Below are 19,559 nucleotides of genomic sequence, written 5' to 3'. Positions count from 1 at the left end.
ATGCCTAGAAAGAAAGCTACTTTATTCACAGGCATTTAAAACAAGACATTTCTATTTTTGAAAATTTGTGATTTTAAAATTAAGCCTTAAAAAGTTGCGCCTTGCTTAAACTCACGTAAAGATGTTCCTGTTGTGGGCTTGCAGTCAGATTAGTTCTTCCTGGAAAAAGGGAGAAGAGTTTTCTGTGTGGTAGGAATAGGACAGCAGGTGGTGGTAGCATAAAACAGAAGAAAAGCTTCTCAGCTGAAAAAGGATGGCAGCCAAAATGTCCAAAAAGCTGTTCACAGCTGTGATGGGAAAAGCATCGCAGGAACCCAGGTGTATAAGCTGCGATCTGAGTCGCCACCACCCTTAGAATAAAGGGATTTCTATTCACATTATGCTTTTCCCTTTTTGCCTGCTATACTCTGAGGGCTTGGTTGTGTATTTTGATTGAAATACTCTGCACACTCGGCAGGCCTGTTAATCCCCTCTAGGAACACTGAACACACACCTGGGATTTGCTAAAAGCACTGAAAGTTTTCTTCTCAGTCACTTTGCTTCCTGAGTTAAAAAAAGGCAATAATTGATTCACATCTGAAAATAAATTGGGTAAAAAATGTAACTCAGACAAATTCTGCAGCCCGTGCAGCACCTCTTCCAATTCCTACCAAAATAACGACTACTTGTGTGAAGATTAGGAAAGAGAAGATCTAAACATTTTTTCTTATAGACCCTGCCCTGCATGAAAGAGAGCTTAATAAATGGCTATAGGGGCCAGCCCCATGGCTGAGTGGTTAAGTTCACGCGCTCCGCTTCGGCGGCCCAGGGTTTCGCTGGTTCGGATCCTGGGCGTGGACATGGCCCCACTTGTCAGGCCACGTTGAGGTGGCGTCCCACATGCCACAACTAGAAGGACCCATGACTAAAATATACAACTATGTGCTGGGGGTATTTGGGGAGAAAAAGCAGAAAAAAAAGAAGATTGGCAACAGTTGTTAGTTCAGGTGTCAATCTTTTAAAAAATTAAATAAATAAATAAATTTTAAAAATGGCTATGATATTACACTTCTCATTAAGTACTTTATACATCTTTTCTATTATGTCCTTGGATCTTTAAGGAGACTTCCAGTCCTGGAGATTCGATTTTGGGTGTAAATATAATATAAAGCTTCACTGTGGGAGTGAGGGGATCTCTAAGTTCCTCTGTCTCTAATCATTTATGCTCTACAGTCTTAAATTAGAATGAGGTGATCCATTTTCCAGCTTAGCTGGAAAATCTCACTCTATTTTCAAACATCTGTAGACCGCATTCATATGCCACTGACTCTACTGACCTCTCCAGCCCCGAGAGTTGATAGTAAGACTACAGTAACTAACATAGCTGGCATTCATTGACCACTTTTATCATGTGCCAAGCACATGCACTATTTTGCTTAATCTTCCCAATGAGTTAAGATTCACCATCTCCATTTCACAAATGAAGAAATGAAATCCCCAAAGCTAATGTAAATTGCTCAAAGTTAGCACATGGTGCTGATTGAGTACATGGATTCTGAAATTAGACAGCTTGGTTTAAATTCTGATTTTGCTACTTACTAGCTGTTTTAACTTGTTTAATTAATTTGCCCTTCCTGTGCCTCAGTTTTCTCATCTTTGAAAAGAAGATGATAATGGTAGTACCTACCTCTTAAGATTGTTGTGAGGATTAAATGATTAATTCAAAGCGTTAACTATGAACTGTGCATGGCACATAGTAAGCATCATAGAAATGTTTCCAATTCAACACCCATTCAAACTCTTAGCAAAATAGGAGTGGAAGGGGAATCTCCCAACTTGATTAAGAACATCTATAAAAAACCTACAGCTAACATCATATTTAATGGTGAAAGACTGAATGCTTTCCCTCTAAGACTGGGAGCTAGGCAAGGATGTCTGCTCTCACCACCCTTTTTCAACACAGGACTGGAAGTCCTAACCACTACAATAAGGCAAGCAAAGTAAATAAAAAGTATGCAAATCAGAAAGGAATAAATAAAACTGTCCCTATTTGCAGATGACGTGATTGTCTATGTAGAAAATTCTCAAGGAAACACAAAAGATCCTAGAGCTAATGAGTGAGGATAGGAAGGTTGCAGGATACAAGATCAACATAGAAAAATCAATTGAATTTCTATATACATTCATGCGTGGCTTAACGATGGGGATATGTTCTGAGAAATGCGTCATTAGGCAATTTTGTCATTGTGTGAACATCATAGAGTGTACTTACACAAACCTAGATGGTATGGCCTACTACATAGCTAGGCTATATGGTACTAATGTTATGGGACCACCGTCATATATTGTTGTGTATTTGGTCCATTGTTAACTAAAACATTGTCATGCGGTGCGTGACTGTACTAGCAGTGAATGTGGAAATTAAAAATGCAGTACAATTTACAATCACTGAAAAAGGAACTTAGGTGTAGAGCTAACAAAACATATATAGGATTTATATGATGCAAACGACACCGTGCTGATGAGATAAATCAAAGAAGATCTAAATAAATGGAGAGGCATATTATTTTCATGGATTGGAAGATTCAAAAGAGTAAAGATGTCAATTCTCCCCAAAATTGATCTATAGATTGAATCCAATTCCTACTACACTCCCAGTAAGAGTTTTTATGGAAATAGACAATAAAATTCTAAAATCTATGGTAACAATCAACAAAATGAAAAGGTAATCTAAGGAATGAGAGAAAATATTGGCAAATCGTATATCTGAGAAGGAGTTAATATCCAAAATATATAAAGAACTCATACAACTTAATAGCAAAAGAGCAAATAATCTGATTTAAAAATGGGCAGTGAAACTGAACAGACATGTTTCCAAAGAAGACGTACAAATTGCCAACAAGTACATGAAAAGGTGCTCAACATCAGTAATCATCAGGGAAATGCAATTCAAAACCACAATGAGATATCACCTCACACCTGCTAGAATAGCTATCTTCAGAAAGACAAGAGATAAGTGTTGGTAAGGATGTGGTTAAAAGGGAACCCTTGTGCAGTTGGTGGGAATATAAATTGGTACAGCTGCTGTGGAAAATGGTATGAAAGTTCCTCAAAAAATTAAAAATAGAACTACCATATGATCCAGCAATCTCACTTCTGGGTATATATCCAAAGGAAGTAAAAACGCTATCTCAAAGAGCTATCTGCACACCTATGTTTATTGCAGCATTATTCACAATAACCAAGATATGGAAACAACCTAAGTTCCCATCAGTGGATGAATAGATAAAGAAGATGTTGTATATATACACAATGAAATATTATTCCACCATGAGAAAGAAGGAAACCCTGCCATTTGAGACAACATGGATGGACCTTGAGAGCATTATGCTAAGGGAAATAAGTCAGATAGAGAAAGACAAATATTGTATGATCTCACTTATATGTGGAATCTAAAAAGGCCAAAGTCATAGAAACAGAGGAGAGTGGTGGTTACCAGCGCCGGGCTTAGGGGGTGGGGGTGGGGTGATGGAAAGATGTTGGTCAAAGGGTACAAATTCCCACCTATAAGATGAATAAGCTCTGAGGACCTGATGTACAGCATGGTGGTTATAATTAATAATACTGTATTATATACTTGAAAGCTGCTAGGAGAGTAGATCTGAAATGTTCTCACCACAAAAAAGAAATGGTAATTACGTGGTGTGATGGAGGAGTTAGCTAACACTACAGTGGTAATCATATTGTAATATATAAATGTATCAAATCAACAATTTGTACACCTTAAACTTACACAATGTTATATGTCAATTATATCTCTAGAAAGCTGGAAAAAATAAAAAATAAAATTTATATAGATAGGCAAAGAAACTAGAATACTAAAACAATTTTGAAAAATAAAAAAGTGGGAGAATCATTCTACTCCATATTAAGATTTGCTATATAGCTACAATAATTAAGACTGAGTGGCATTGGTGGAGAGACAGACATATAGATTAATGGGATAGAAAAGGTAACCCAAAAATAGACCCACACAAATATGACCAGCTTATTTTTGACAAAGAAAAAAAAGCAATTCAATGAAGTTAGGATACCCTTTTCAACAAATGGTGCTGAAGCAATTAGACACCCCCAGGCAAAAAGATGAACAACGACCCATCCACTATATTTCAAAATCAACTTGAAATGGATTATAGACTTAAATGTAAAACGATAAACACTTTTAAGAAAATACAAGAAAATCATTAGGACCTAGGGCTAAGTGAAGAATTTTTAGACTTGACGCCAAAAATATGGTCCACAAAAAGAAAAATTGATGTTTTTGACATCATAAAAATTTTAAAAAAACTTTTGCTATATGAAATACTCTACTAAGATAAAAAGACAAGCTACAGAGTGGGAGAAAATATTTGAAAGCCTCATATTGGCAAAGGACTGGTATCTAGAATATACAAAGAACTCTTAAAACTCAACAATAAGAAAACAGACAACCCAATTTAAAAATGGGCTAAAGATCTGAACAGACACCTCACTAAAGAAGATATGCAGATGGAAATAGGACACGGAAAGATGTTCAACATCATTAGCCGTTAGGGAAATTAAAATCACAATGACTTCTATATATTGATATCACTACACATTGATCAGAAGGGCTAAAATAAAAATAGTGGCAACACTAAATGCTGATGAGCATGTGAAGAAACTGGATCACTCATGCTTATTGTTGGGAATGTAAAATGGTATAGCCACTCTGGACAATAGTTTGGCTGTTTCTTTCAAAACTAAATGTAAGCTTACCATGTTACCCAGATATTGTAGTCTCAGGCATTTATTCCTAATGAAAATTTATGTTCACCAGAAAAACCTCTACACAAGAGTTTGTAGCAGCTTTATTCATATTAGCCCCCAAATTGAGGTAGCCAAGATATTCTTCAATGGGTGTATTGTTAAACTGTGGTACATCCATAGCATAGACTACTACTCAGCAATAAAAAGGAATAAACTATTGATACAAGCAACAACCTGGATGTATTTCCAGGGATTTATGCTGAGTGAAAAAAGTAATCTCAAAAAGTCAACCTTAACTTTATGGTTGAGTTCACGTAACATTCTTGAAATAACAAAATTACAGAGATGGGAAACAGATTAGTGGTTACCAGAGGCTAGGGATGGTGGGAGGGGTGCTGTGTGTGTGATTATAAGGGCATGAGGGAGACATCTGTAGTAAGGGAATAGTTGTATACCTTGATTGCAGTGGTGGTTATATGAATCTATACATGTCATAAAATGACATGCACATGCATTGTACAGTTTCAAACGCCTGGTTTTGATATTGTACTATAATTATGTAAAAAACTAGATGAAGGGTACACAGGACCTCCCTGTACATTTTTTGCAAGTTCCTGTGAATCCACAATTATTTCAGAATAAAAAGTTTTTTTAAAGTTTGTCAAATAAAATGTTGGGAACAAAGCTGGAATTTGAATATCGATTCATCTGGTTCTAAAGTTAAGCTGTATAATAATGATAAGCAACTATTGAGTGTTTCGGCCAAGTTCTGTTAAGTAACTTGCCAGACATCACACACTTAGAAAGTGATAGTGCAGGACTAGAACCCAACTTTGGTTCCAAACATGCACTTTTTTTTTTTATTGAGTTCATAATAGTTTACATCAATGTGAGATTTCAGTTGTACATTATTTGTTGACTGTCACCACATAAGTGCTCCCCTTCACCCCCTGTGCCCACCCCCCACCCCGGTAACCACTGAAGTGCCAATCATGCACGTTTAATCACTGTGTTGACCCTCCAAATCATATGGGAGGAGGAGGATCATGACATGAGTGGAGGGAAAGAACTGGACTATGAGAGAAACTAAAGGAGAGAAAAGAAGGACAAAGTGGCAAATTTAATTCATTGTAGTCAGGGAAATAAAAAGTTAATCCATAATAAGATGCCATAACACATCTATCAGATTGACAAAAACTAAAGTCTGACAATACTAACTGTAGTCAGGTTGTAGAGTTCTGGGAACTCTTATACATTGGAATGGGAGTATAAATTGGTACAGCCATTTTTGGAAATAGTCACTGGCTCATGAAGTTGAACATGTGCATAGGCTTCATGCAGCAATTCCGCTCCTACATATATGTTATGAGAAACTTGTGCACCAGGAGATATTTTTCTAGATCTTTGTTTATAATAGCAAGAAAGAATAACCAATGCAATTGCCCAGCAGTACCAGAATGGGTAAATAAAATGTAGTATAGGAAATGAGATAGAGGACTTGAACAATAAGAAGTATCAGACAGGATGCCAGCCCCGTGGCCAAGTGGTTAAGTTCGTGCACTCTGCTGCGGCGGCCCAGGGTTTCACCAGTTCGGATCCTTGGCGCAGACATGGCACTGCTCGTCAGGCCACGTTGAGGAGGCATCCCACATACCACAACTAGAAGGACCTACAACCGGGATATACAACTATGTGCCAGGGGGATTTGGGGAGATAAAACAGGAAAAAAAAAAAAAAAAGATGGGCAACAGTTGTTAGCTCAGGTGCCAATCTTAAAAAAAAAAACTTTAGATAAACCTTCAGACAGAGAAAAAAGAATACACGAATAACTAGAATCAGAAATGAAAGTGAGGACATTACTGCTGACCTTGCAGAAATAAAAATGTTATGAGAGAACACTATGAACAATTGTACACCAACAAATTAGATAACCTAGGTGAAATGGACACATTCCTAGGAATATACAAATTACCTAAACTGACACTAGAAGAATTGGAAAATCTCTACAGACCTATAACAAGCAAAGAGTTTGTCTCAGTAATCAAAAACTTTCCAAAAAAGGAAATGGAAAAAGGAAAAAGGAAAAAAAAAAGATGGCTTCACTGGTGAATTCCACCAAACATTTAAAAAATAAACACCAATCCCAATCAAATTCTTCCAAAAAGTAGAAGAGGAGGGAACAGTTCCTAACTCATTCTATGAAGCCAGCTTTACCCTGATACCAAAGCCAGACAAAGATACGTCAAGAAAGACAAATTACAAACTAATATCCCTTAAGAATAGAGATGCAAAAATCCTCAACACGATACCAGCAAAATGAATCCAACAGCATATTGAAAGAATTATACACCATGACTAAGTGGTATTTGTCCCAGGAATGCAAGGGTGTTTCAATAGGAGAAAATCAATCAATGTAATACATCACACTAATATAACGAGGGGAAAAAAAACACACGATCATTTCAATTGATGTAGCAAAGGATTTTGACAAAAATCTTATACCCTTTCATGATAAAAACATTCAGAAAACTATGCATAGAAGATAACTTCCTCAACATGATTAAGGGCATTTATTTAAAAAACCCACAGGTAACATCATATTCAATGGTCAAAGACTGAAAGCTTTCTCCCTGAGATGAGGAACTGTATAAGGATGCCAATTTTCCCTATGGCTATTTAACATTCTACTGAAAGTTCTAGCTAAAGCAATTAAAGAAGAAAAATAAATAACAAAAGGCATCCAAATTGGAAAGGAAGAATTAAAACTATCTCTATTTGAAGATGACATAATCCCATATATATTGAAAACCTCAAAGAATTCACAACATAGCTACTAAAGCTAATAAACAAATTCAGCAAAATTGCAGAGTACAAGATCAAAACACACACAAAAAATCAGTTGTGATTTTATACACCAGCCATGAACAATCTGAGAAGGAAATTAAGAAAGCAATTCCATTTACAATAGCATGTAATTGAATAAAATACCTATGGATAAATTTAGCAAAGGGGGTGAAATACTTGTACACTGGTAACAACAAGACATTGCTGAAAGAAATTAAAGAACACCGAAATAAATGGAAAGGCATTTGATGTTCATGGGTAGGAAGACAATATTGTTAAGATGTTAATACTACCCAAAGTTGTCTACAGATTCAATGCAATTCTTGTCAAAATGCCAACACCATTTTTTTTCAGAAGTGGAAAAGCCGATCCTCAACTTCATATGGAATTACAAGAGACTCAAATAGCCAAGACAAGCTCATAAAAGAACAAAGTTGGAGGTTTCACCCTTCCTGATTTCAAAACTTATTGCAAAGCTAAAGAAATTTTAAAAAGCACGGTACTGGCATAAGGATAGACATATAGACCAATGTAGTAGACTTGAGATTCCAGAAATAAACCCACACATTTGTGGCCAATTGATTTCCAACAAGGGTGCCAAATTTGTTCAATGGGGGAAAGAGCAAACTCTTCAGCAAATGGTTCTGGGCAACTGGATTTATACAAGCAAAAGAGTGAAGTTTGACTCCTACCTGACAACATATACAAAATTAACTCAAAATGAATCAATCAACCAAAGATAAGAGCTAAGTAAATAATCATGGCCTTGGATTTGGCAATGGATTCTTAGACATAACACCAAAAGCATGAGCAACAAAAGAAAAAGACAGATAAATTGGACTTCATCAAAATTAAAAGCTTCTGTGTATCAAAATGCATTATCAAGAAAGTGAAAAGACAACCTACAGAATGGGAGAAAATATTTTCAAATCATATATCTGATAAGTGTGTAGCATCAAAAATGTATAAAGATCACATGGTAGTTCTATTTTTAATTTTTTTTGCAACGTATGTCAAGCATCATTGCACATCTTAAATGTATACAATTTCTACTTGCCAGTTACACCTCTATAAAGCTGGGGAAAAAAAGAATATATAAAGAACTCCTAAAACTTAACCAAAAAGCCAAAGACATCCGCCCCAAAATGGCCCAAGGACATGAATAGACATTTTTCCAAAGAGGATATACAAGTGGCCAATAAGTACACGAAAACATGCTCAATATAAGTAGTCATTAGAGAAATGCAAATAAAACTGAAATAGCTGTGATGTGTACCTTAATAGTTGGCTGGAGGTACCACCTATTAAGATGACTATAACAAAAAAATCAGAAAATAAGAAGTTTTGGCAAGGATGTGGAGAAATTGGAACCCTCTACATTGGCGTTAGAAATCTAAAATGGTGCAGCCACTGTGGAAAATAGTTTGGCAGTTGCTCAAAAAGCTAAACATAGACTTACCATATGACTTAGCAATTCTACTCCTAGGTATATGCCCAAAAGAACTGAAAAATAGGGACTCAAACAGACACTTGTACACCAATATTCATTGCAGCACTACTCATAGTAGCCAAAAGATAGGAAGAACCTAAATATCTGTGAACAGATGAATGGATAAACAAAATGTGGTATATACACACAGTGGACTATTATTCAGCCACAAAAAGGAATGAGGTTCTGATACATGCTACAACATGGATGAACTTTGAAAACATTACGCTATTTGAAATAAGCCAGACACAAAAGGACAAATATTGTATGATTCCACTTATATTAAATATCTAGAATAGGTAAATTCACAGAGACAGTAAGTAGATTAGAGGTTACCGGTGGCTGGAGCAAGGAGAGAATGGCAGTTATTGCTTAATGGCTACAGAACTTCTGTTTGGGGTTATAAGAAAGTTTTGGAAATTGATAGTGGTAATGTTCTAGTCAATGCCGCTGAATTATATAGTTAAAAATGGTTAATATGGCAAATTTTATGATATATATAATCAAATTACAAATGAGGTATAATTATGCAATAGAATACCCTACAATAGTGAAAATGAATGAATGGCAGCTATACTCATCAACATGGATGAATCTCACAAGCATATTATTGAGAGACAGGCAAGTTACAAAGGAGTGCATATTATAATCTTGTTTGCATAAATTTCAAACCTAGGCAAGCATAAACCACATTGTTTAGGGATGCACACATAGTTTCAAAAACATAAAGAAAAGCAAGGTATGGGCCAGCCCTGGTGGCCTACTGGTTAAATTCAGCAGGCTTGGCTTCAGTAGCCCAGGTTAGGTTCACCGTGAGGACCTACACTGCTCTGTTGGTAGCCATGCTGTGCTTGTGGCCCATATACTAAAAAATGGAGGAAGACTGGCATGGATGTTAGCTCAGGGCAAATCTTCCTCAGAAAACAGACAAACGAAAAACAAACAAATAAAAGATGAAAGAAAAGCAAGGTAGTGATACCACAGCAATCAGGAGAACGGGCTAACTCCGAAAGTAACGGGGAATGGATTGATGGGGTTCTGGCATGCTGGTAATGTTCTGTCTCTTGATCTGGATGTTGACTACATGGACGTTTGATTTATATTTATTGTTTCAACCCTTGCTACCAGAAGCATTGGCATCACCTGGAAGGTTGTTAGGTGTGCAGAATGTCAGGCTTTATTCTACATTCGCATTTTAACACATCTCCAGGTGATTCCAGGGCATATTAAAGTTGGAGGAGCCTGCTGTGAACTTTATATATGTTTTATGCACTTTTTCTGAAGGTGTGATACAACTCATACTTTTGAAAATACAGTTCTAGTTTAATTCAGGTTCCATCAGGCTGTCAACAGAACAGTTGTCTATATCTCCAGTCATATATACATATAACATAAATAATAATGATAATAATGGGCACCTATGTGCCAGACACATATACATATTACTTCACTAAATCTTGAAGCAACCTCAAAGTAGGCTCTACAATTGTCCTCATTTTACTAATAAAGAAACTGAGTGGCTCGTCAGGTGGCACAGTGGTTAAGTGCGCATGTTCCACTTAGGTGACCCAGGGTTTCCGGTCTGGATCCCGGTGCAGACATGGTACGTGGCCATGCTGTTGCAGGCGTCCCACGTATAAAGTAGAGGAAGATGGGCACGGATGTTAGCTCAGGGCCAGTCTTCCTCAGAAAAAAGAGGAGGATTGGCAGATGTTAGCTCAGGGCTAATCTTCCTCAAAAAAGAAGAAAGAAACTGAGATGCAGAGAGGTCAGGTGGCATATCTGGCATTGGAGAAGCTTCTGTTAATCTCCAAAACCTGAATTCCAAAGCGCCGCATGAAGATTTGGGAATTGCCGGGTTTCTGCAACTGGAAGGAGGGCTGTGGATGGCTGCCCTGGGCACGGAGGGCGCCAGCCAAGGGAGCCGTGGTGGCACCCCAGGGTGCGGCCCCCGCCGGCGGCCCTTGGACGTGCCGCCGCCAGACCTGTCCTTAAGGTCGCAGCTTCCGTTTCTCCTTTTCTCTGTAGGTCAGGCCTACAGCCCTCATCTGGCTGCAAGACAAGTCGGGGCGAGTGTTGGGGTTATAGCCGGCCTGGGCTGCCAGCGAACCCTCCCTACTCCGCACCCCGCCTGCGTTGGAAGGACACACTCCCGAGAAGGCAATAAAAGTCTTGGAATCTCTTGCACCCATGTCACCCGAATTCCACAGCCAGGAAGGGCGGGCTGCGCCGTGGCCTAACTGGGGCAATTTTCAGAAGGAAACTCTGGCTGGGTTAGCAAGGGGCTGTTGAGTGTCCCGCGAAAGGCGCGAAAGGCGCGGGCAGTGAGCCGCTGGGGGCCCTTGACCCTCAGAGGAGTTGGCTCGGCCCTCCCAAAGCCTGGGCGTTGCGCGCCCAGGCTTTAGGCTCGTTGTTTCCGTTCCTGGGTTCTGCTACTTCTTAATTGATGGAGATTCTGTGCTTATCCCACCTCCGCCCCAACAATAAATAGACATAAATGCTGCAATTTTCCAATATTCCCCCCCAATTTTTTCCTGCACAAATTGTCTCAACGTGAATCACAATATAATGAATAGTATTTGACATTTAAAGACGCTTTGCTTTGGGTTTCCACTTAGTGCTCTTGGTTAACTGACAATCCGTAGCATTATTTTCAAAATGTGAAATTATTTGTGGTGAGATGGGAATGAGAAGATATCGTTCTGGGGGAAAGCCTTAAGTGCAAAATGCTTTTAAAAACCAGTACCATAGATGGTAACCCTACTACAGGAAGCGATATTATTTTTCCGGTGATTCATTATCCATTACAGTTACAATGAAAGATGTATGTTATTAGGATTTAAAGTAGAACGAAATGTTCTTTCTTCAAGCTTTACAAATCCAGCTGTTTGTTTTCCATATTTGTATATACCTGTTAGTTTTAATTACACTAATAATTTCCCTGGGTTCTTAAATTTACATTAGCTTTTAAAGCATAGAGAAAACATTCCTCTTATAATTTAATAATTTGTGCAAACGGCAGACAAGGAAGTTATTGGTTTGTATTGTAATTATTGTAGTTCATGTTTTGAGCTCATTTGTACAATTGCTAAATTAATAATTATCATTTACGTAAGCAGATTAGGTCATCTGCACTCATTTACAATTATAATTCAGAAATGATTAGATGTTCTTCAAATTTCCCAATTTCTTTAATGCCCTTATTAAAATTGTACATTAAAGAATTTTCCAATTAAGTCTATTATCATAAGTAAATTTGTCTTAGTACATATAATTACTCCCATGCTATTGCATATAAATTTTCAATTAATCCATCTCTTCTAAAGTGTATGGCAAAACAAGTTGATTGCCATAATGCTGTTTGCAACATTTGCTTAAAAGCCATCCTTGTTAAAATTCACAAGGCCGAACCATTAAGCGTAACATAAAATAGTATATGAAATTATTCTATAAAACAGGTATAACTTGAATGTCCCTTGCTCTTTACTGTGATGTGTAGTTTGTGGCAAGAGAACTTTTGACTTACTGCATAGATTCTTCAATACAATAGAATGCCAGGAAATGTTTAAAATATTGAAAATCCGCACATTGTTGAAAAGACATTGACTTTTTTCAAATTATGAATGTAATGTGTATTTATTGTATAACATTTGGAAAATACAGAAAAAAAGCAAAAGCATGAAGAAGGGAAAAATCAGATATAATTTCACCACCCAGAGATAACCTTTGTTATTATTTTGGTTTTTATCTTTCAAGACTTTTCAATGGATTTTTTTCTATCTATCCATTTGTGTGTGTACTATGCAGTAACAAAAGTGGAGTTGTATCACACTCACTGTTCAACTACATGATTTTCATAACTCAAATGAAAAGAACAACATTTCCTTCCATTTTGTCTTTGCCGTAGAACTGACTTGCTTTTGTATTTATTATAAAAGTTCTGTACTTTGAAGAACAAAGTTCCTTGTAAGCAAAGGTAATTGAATCCCAACTCTCACACTAACTGTGTGACCTTGGACAAGATACTTAACCACTCTGTGCCTCAGTCTCCTCAGTAGTAAAAAGGGCATGATGTTAGTGTACCTACTTCAGAGAGTTGTTGTGAGAATCAGATGGATTAATTTAATATGAACTTCATAGAACAGTGCCTGACACATAGTAAATGCTATGTAAGTATTTGTTGTATGAATTATTTTACTAGCTTTCTGGGGGTTAAATAATTAGTTTGCTGCTAGGGTATTCAAATCATGGAGCTTTTATTTTAGGTTAGCGATATTATCCCTGTGTGAAAGTAATACCAGCTTCTCATGAAGAACATTATGTCTACTCTGTATAGACCACATGAGGACAAGCCCCAGGTACAGAGAGTGGGTGGCAGGGAAGGAGAGACAAATAGGAAACCAATTTAGACACAGTGTAGAATGGATCAGGATTAAACGATACTTTTTCAGTTAGAGAGGCATTAACAATGGGCTTCCCAGGGTGCTAGAATGACTCTTGTGTAATGCTTTTATGAATACTCTGGAAGTAAGAGTACATATTTAAATATCTGTTTTTGCAAATAACGCTAAGTTCTTCCAGTAGTGAAAAGTCAAATTAATGGACATAAACTAGAGGGAGAGAGAATTGGATGACGACATAAGGAGATGGAAAGACATTCCATGCACATGGATTGGAAGAATAAACATAGTTAAAATGTCTATTCTACCTAAAGCAATCTACATATTCAACGCCATCCCAATCAGAATCCCAATGACATTCTTTACAGAATTAGAACAAAGAATCCTAAAATTCATATGGGGCAACAAAAGACCCCAAATTTCTAAAGCAATCCTGAGAAAAAAGAATAAAACGGGAGGCATCACAATCCCTGACTTCAAAACATACTACAAAGCTACAGTAATCAAAATAGCATGGTACTGGTACAAAAACAGATGCACAGATCAATGGAACAGAATTGAAAGCCCAGAAATAAAACCACACATCTATGGACAGCTTATCTTCGACAAAGGAGCTGAGGGCATACAATGGAGAAAAGAAAGTCTTTTCAACAAATGGTGCTGGGAAAACTGGAAAGCCACATGTAAAAGAATGAAAATTGACCATTCTTTTTCACCATTCACCAAAATAAACTCAAAATGGATCAAAGACCTAAAGGTGAGACCTGAAACCATAAGGCTTCTACAAGAAAACGTAGGCAGTACACTCTTTGACATCAGTATTAAAAGGATCTTTTCAGACCCCACGTCTTCTCAGAGAAGGGAAACAATAGAAAGAATAAACAAATGGGACTTCATCAGACTAAAGAGCTTCTTCAAGGCAAATGAAAACAGGATTAAAACAAAAAAACAACCCACTAACTGGGAAAAAATATTTGCAAGTCATATATCTGGCAAAGGCTTAATATCCATAATATATAAAGAACTCTCACAACTCAACAACAAAAAATCAAACAACCCAATCAGAAAATGGGCTGGAGACATGAACAGACATTTCTCCAAAGAAGATATACCGATGGCCAATAGGCACATGAAAAGATGCTCATCATCGCTGATCATCAGCGAAATGCAAATCAAAACTACACTAAGATATCACCTTACACCCGTTAGAATGACAAAAATATCTAAAACTAATAGTAACAAATGTTGGAGAGGTTGTGGAGAAAAAGGAACCCTCATACACTGCTGGCGGGAATGCAAACTGGTGCAGCCACTATGGAAAACAGTATGGAGATTCCTCAAAAAATCAAAAATGGAACTACCATATGATCCAGCCATCCCACTACTGGGTATTTATCCAGAGAGCTTGAAGTCAGCAATCCCAAAAGTCCTATGCACCCCAATGTTCATTGCAGCATTATTTACAATAGCCAAGACATGGAAGCAACCTAAGTGCCCATCAACAGAAGAATGCATAAAGAAGATGTGGTCCATATATACAATGGAACACTACTCAGCTGCAAAACAGAACAAAATCATTCCATTTGCCATAACATGGATGGAACTTGAGGGAATTATGCTAAGTGAAATAAGCCAGCTAGAGAAGGATAATCTGTGTATGACTCCACTCATATGAGGAATTTAAAAATGTGGACTAAGAGAACAGTTTAGTGCATACCAGGGGACGGGTAGGGTGGGGGGTGGGCACAAAGGGTGAAGTGGTGCACCTACAACACAAATGACAAACATTAATGTACAACTGAAATTTCACAAGATTGTAACCTATCATTAACTCAATAAAAATAAAATAAAATAAACTAGAGGGAGAACTTACTAGTTAGTGGGCAAAAACTAGGAAAAAAGCGTTTTAAATGAACTTTATTGAGGTATAATTTATACGCAATAAACTGCACCCATTTAAAGGGTATACTTTGATGAGTTTTGATAAATATATTCACCTGAGTAACCACTGTCAAAATCACCTTCACCCCTACCCCACTCGGAGACTCCGGGAACCTTCCATCTTCTTTCTGTCATCCAGTTTTAGTTTGTGTTTTCCAGAATTTCATGTAAATGGAATCATACAGTAGGTACTATTTTGTGTCTGGCTTCTTGCATTCAGCATACTTTGAGATTCATCCATGTTGTAGTATGCATCAGTAGTTTATTCCTTTTAATTGCTGAATGGCATTCCATTAATCAAATGTGCCACAGTTTATTTATCCACTCATCTGTTGATGAACATTTGGGTTGTTTCCAATTTTGAGCGAATAATTAGTGGTGTGCTAAAGCTAACTCATACTGCTTTGCAGGAGCTGATGGTTCACAACTCTTCTCAACTGCATGGTCAGTGCCACTAGGTTGGTAGTTTGAAATCAACCATGGTGGGAGTATTTACACCAAGGAAACTGACAAATCAGGACTTTTTCCCCAGGGAGCCGTTATTTTACCAGTACTCCACTGCCTATTATGAATAAAGATACAATGAATATTTGTGCAGAAGTTTTTTGTAGACATAAGTTTTCCTTTCTCTTGGGTAAATACCTAGCAGTAGGATTTCTGGGGCATATGGTTAGCGAATGTTTAATTTTATAAGAAACTGCCAACAAGTTTTCCAGAGTGCTGTACCATTTTACTTTAATGCAAGCAATGTATGCATGTTCCATTTGCCCCACCAGTGCTTGGTATGGTCGGTCTTTTTAATTTTAGCCATTCTAGCAGTTGTGTAGTGCTGTCTCATGTGGCTTTAATTTGCCTTTCTATGAAGATGAATAATGCTGAGCATTTTTTATGTACTTATTGGCTATTCTTGTATCTTCTTTTTTGACTTTTTATTCGTGCTTTTTGACCATTTTGGGAGGATTGTTTGTCTTATTGTTGAGCTTAAGACTTCTTTATATATTCTTGATACAAGTCCTATATCAGATACATATGGCTAATAATTTCTTCCAGTTTATAGTTTCCATTTTCATTTTCTTATTTGTGTCTTTCAAAGAGCAGAAATTTTAAATTTTTGTAAAGTCCATTGTATCAATTTTTTTTCTTTTGTGGTTCATACTTTTTGTATCCTATATAAGAAATATTTGCTTAAATTAAGGTAAAATTTCTTCCTATGTTTTCTTCTAGAGATTTTTGTCATTTTAACTTTTATATGTAGATATGATTTAAGTCAATTTTTGTGTATAGTGTGAGGCAAAGGTTGATGTTTATTCTTTCCCCATATGAATATCCAGTAGTTTCAGCACTACTTGTAGAAAAGAATATCCTTTCTTCAATTGAATTTCTAAGGCAGTCTCATTGAAAGTCAATTGACTTTATATGTGTGGGTTTATTTCTGGACTCTCTATCCTAATCCATTGATCCATATGCCTATCGTTGATTAACACAGCTTTATAGGAAGTCTAGAAATTAGATAGCTTATTATCAACTTTGTTCTATTTTGTTTATTTCTTAAATTGCTTTGGCCTTTCTAGATATTTCCATCTCCATATAAATTATATATTTCAATTTGTACAAAAAAGCATGCTCGAATTTTTATTGGGATTGTATTGAATCTATAAATCAATTTTTCAATAATTGATATCAATTTTTAGCCTTCTAATCCATGAACATGATGTACCTCTCAATCTATATATATTTTCTTATATATATGTTTTCTTTAAATTCTTTTGACAATATCTTCAGTGTACAGGTCTTGCTCATATTTTGTTAAATTTATTCCTAAGCACGCTATGTTTTTGGATGCTATTGTAAATTGTACTTCTTAAAATTTCTATTTCCAATTTTTCATTCCTGGTACATAGATATACAATTGTTTTTATATTGTCTTTGTATCCTATGTTTCTAAATTCACTTAGTTCTGTTAGTATTTTTGGAGATAGTTTAAAATTTTTAAAAACATGCACAACCATGTCATGTGCCAGTAAAGCCAGTTTTATGTCTTTCTTTTCAATCTGTATACCTTCTATTTCCTTCTCTTGCTTTTCAATGACTAGGACGTCTAATACAGTGTTGAATAGAAATGGTGGGAGCTGATCTTTGCCTTGTTTCTGATCTTAAAGGAAAAGCCTTCAGTCTTTTTATCAGTAAATATGATATTTGGTGTAGATTTTACATAAATGCCTTTTATTAGATTGGGGAAGTTTCCTATTCATGGTTTGCTGAGAATTTTTATCATGAATGCATATTGAATTTTGTCAAATGCCTACATCTCTTGAGATGATTATATGTTTTTCTCCTTTATTCTGTTAATATAGGAAATTATATTGATTGATTTGAATGTTAAACCAACCTTGCATTCTTGGGATAAACCCTACTTGATCATGCTGTATAATGTTTTCTAAATGTTGCTAGATTCAGTTGCTGGTGTTTGAAAGAATATGTGCCTCTATGTTTATCAGGCATATTAGTCTACAATTCTTTTCTTGTAACAAATACAAAACATCCTATTATTGTTCTAAGCCAGGATCAGAGAACTATGGCCTGTGGGCTAAGTCTGACCTACAGTCTGTTTTTGTAAATAAAATCTTATTAGAACACAGCCACACTCATTCCTTTATGTATTATAGTCTATGGCTGCTTTCATGCTATAATAGTAGATTAGAATAGTTTTGATAGAGACCATATGACCTGAAAACCTAAAACATTTACTATCAGGCCCTTTAGAGAAAATATTTGCTGGATCATGCACTAAGCCATGGTGCATCTAGATGTGGAATTCTGGGAACAAATTCAGTTATTATTTCACAGGAAAGAAAGAGAGGATTGGGGAAAAAATGGAAAAATTCCAGAAGAGGAAACAAATATGACTAAAATGTTTGGGAGTTTGGGGGAATGGAGAGTGCCAATAGCTATAGGAAGACAAACTTCTAAGATTAGAAATTTTAATTCTGGACAGAATTAAGACCAAAGAAGCTTTTGATAACCAAAGTCTATATGATTTATGAATGCTTAATAGATAAAGTGATTTCCAATTTGTTGGGAGATGCAGTCTGTTATGGGTCCTGAGTGTCCCTGCACATTCTTGGTGATAGTGACATTCTTCAAGGCCTAACTGCGCTCTGACCCTGAGCAGTTTGTATAGCTAGTCATGTAGGCAATTAATAGGTCAAGGAGACCACAGTATGACTACTATCAGATTACTCACTCCATGGGGGTGGGGGACTGGTTTGTTTACTGCTTGCTACCAAGGTGCAGAGCCTTTAACCCTGGATTCCTCAGCTGTAGCATAACCCATTGCACACATAGCTGACATCTGTGCCCATCACACTGCCCCATGGGACTTGCATTTAGAGGAGCCGGTGCTACCGTGCTAATGCTCCTGATGTTTGCTGTGCTGTGAGTAATAAATTGTCTTGCTCTGATCCATTGAGTCTTATTGTCTACTGCTGGCACTTGTGACAAGCTAATCTACTTCTTTAGTAATCTCTTTTGGGGTCTTTTTACTTCTTGACATCTTCTATGAGGTTTGGGTTCTTTCCTGACAAAACTTATTTGCTGAATTCCAAAATGTTGGGCAGAAGGGCATACTTGATGTTTACAAGAAAGACGTTCTGACTAATTAAAGTAGGTCTCACTTTATGCAGCAGGAAGTCGAGTTTTGGAAGTAATCAATTACTCAAGAATTGTCAAAAGTAAAAAAAAAAATTAATTTCCATCCCTGATACATGATGTTGACATAAGAATAAACAACATGACATCACACTGTTCTTAGTGACTCCTCAGACTGAACAATTTGGGAATCTGATCCAATGTTGTCATTCTAAGTACAACATTATTTTTTCCCTATAAACTCTATAGACATTTCTATAACGTAGGTAAATTCAGTTTTCTTTCCTTAGTCTTCACTTGCAGCAACTTCACTTGGCTGTGTTTGACTCTATCTGTGACAATGTTCCATCTGAGTTCTTTTCCAACTGCATTGATTGTTCTTTTGGTGTCTCTTTCCAGGGCTCCACTTTATCTTTCCACCCTGAGGTATACTGCTACCTTTCCCTCAAAGCTGCCTTCAATCTCAGCTT

The sequence above is a fragment of the Equus asinus genome, chromosome X, assembly GCF_041296235.1.
Source record: "Equus asinus isolate D_3611 breed Donkey chromosome X, EquAss-T2T_v2, whole genome shotgun sequence".
Lineage (NCBI taxonomy): Eukaryota > Metazoa > Chordata > Mammalia > Perissodactyla > Equidae > Equus > Equus asinus.
The sequence above is the reverse complement of the archived record's forward strand: the minus strand, read 5'-3'. Positions refer to the sequence as shown.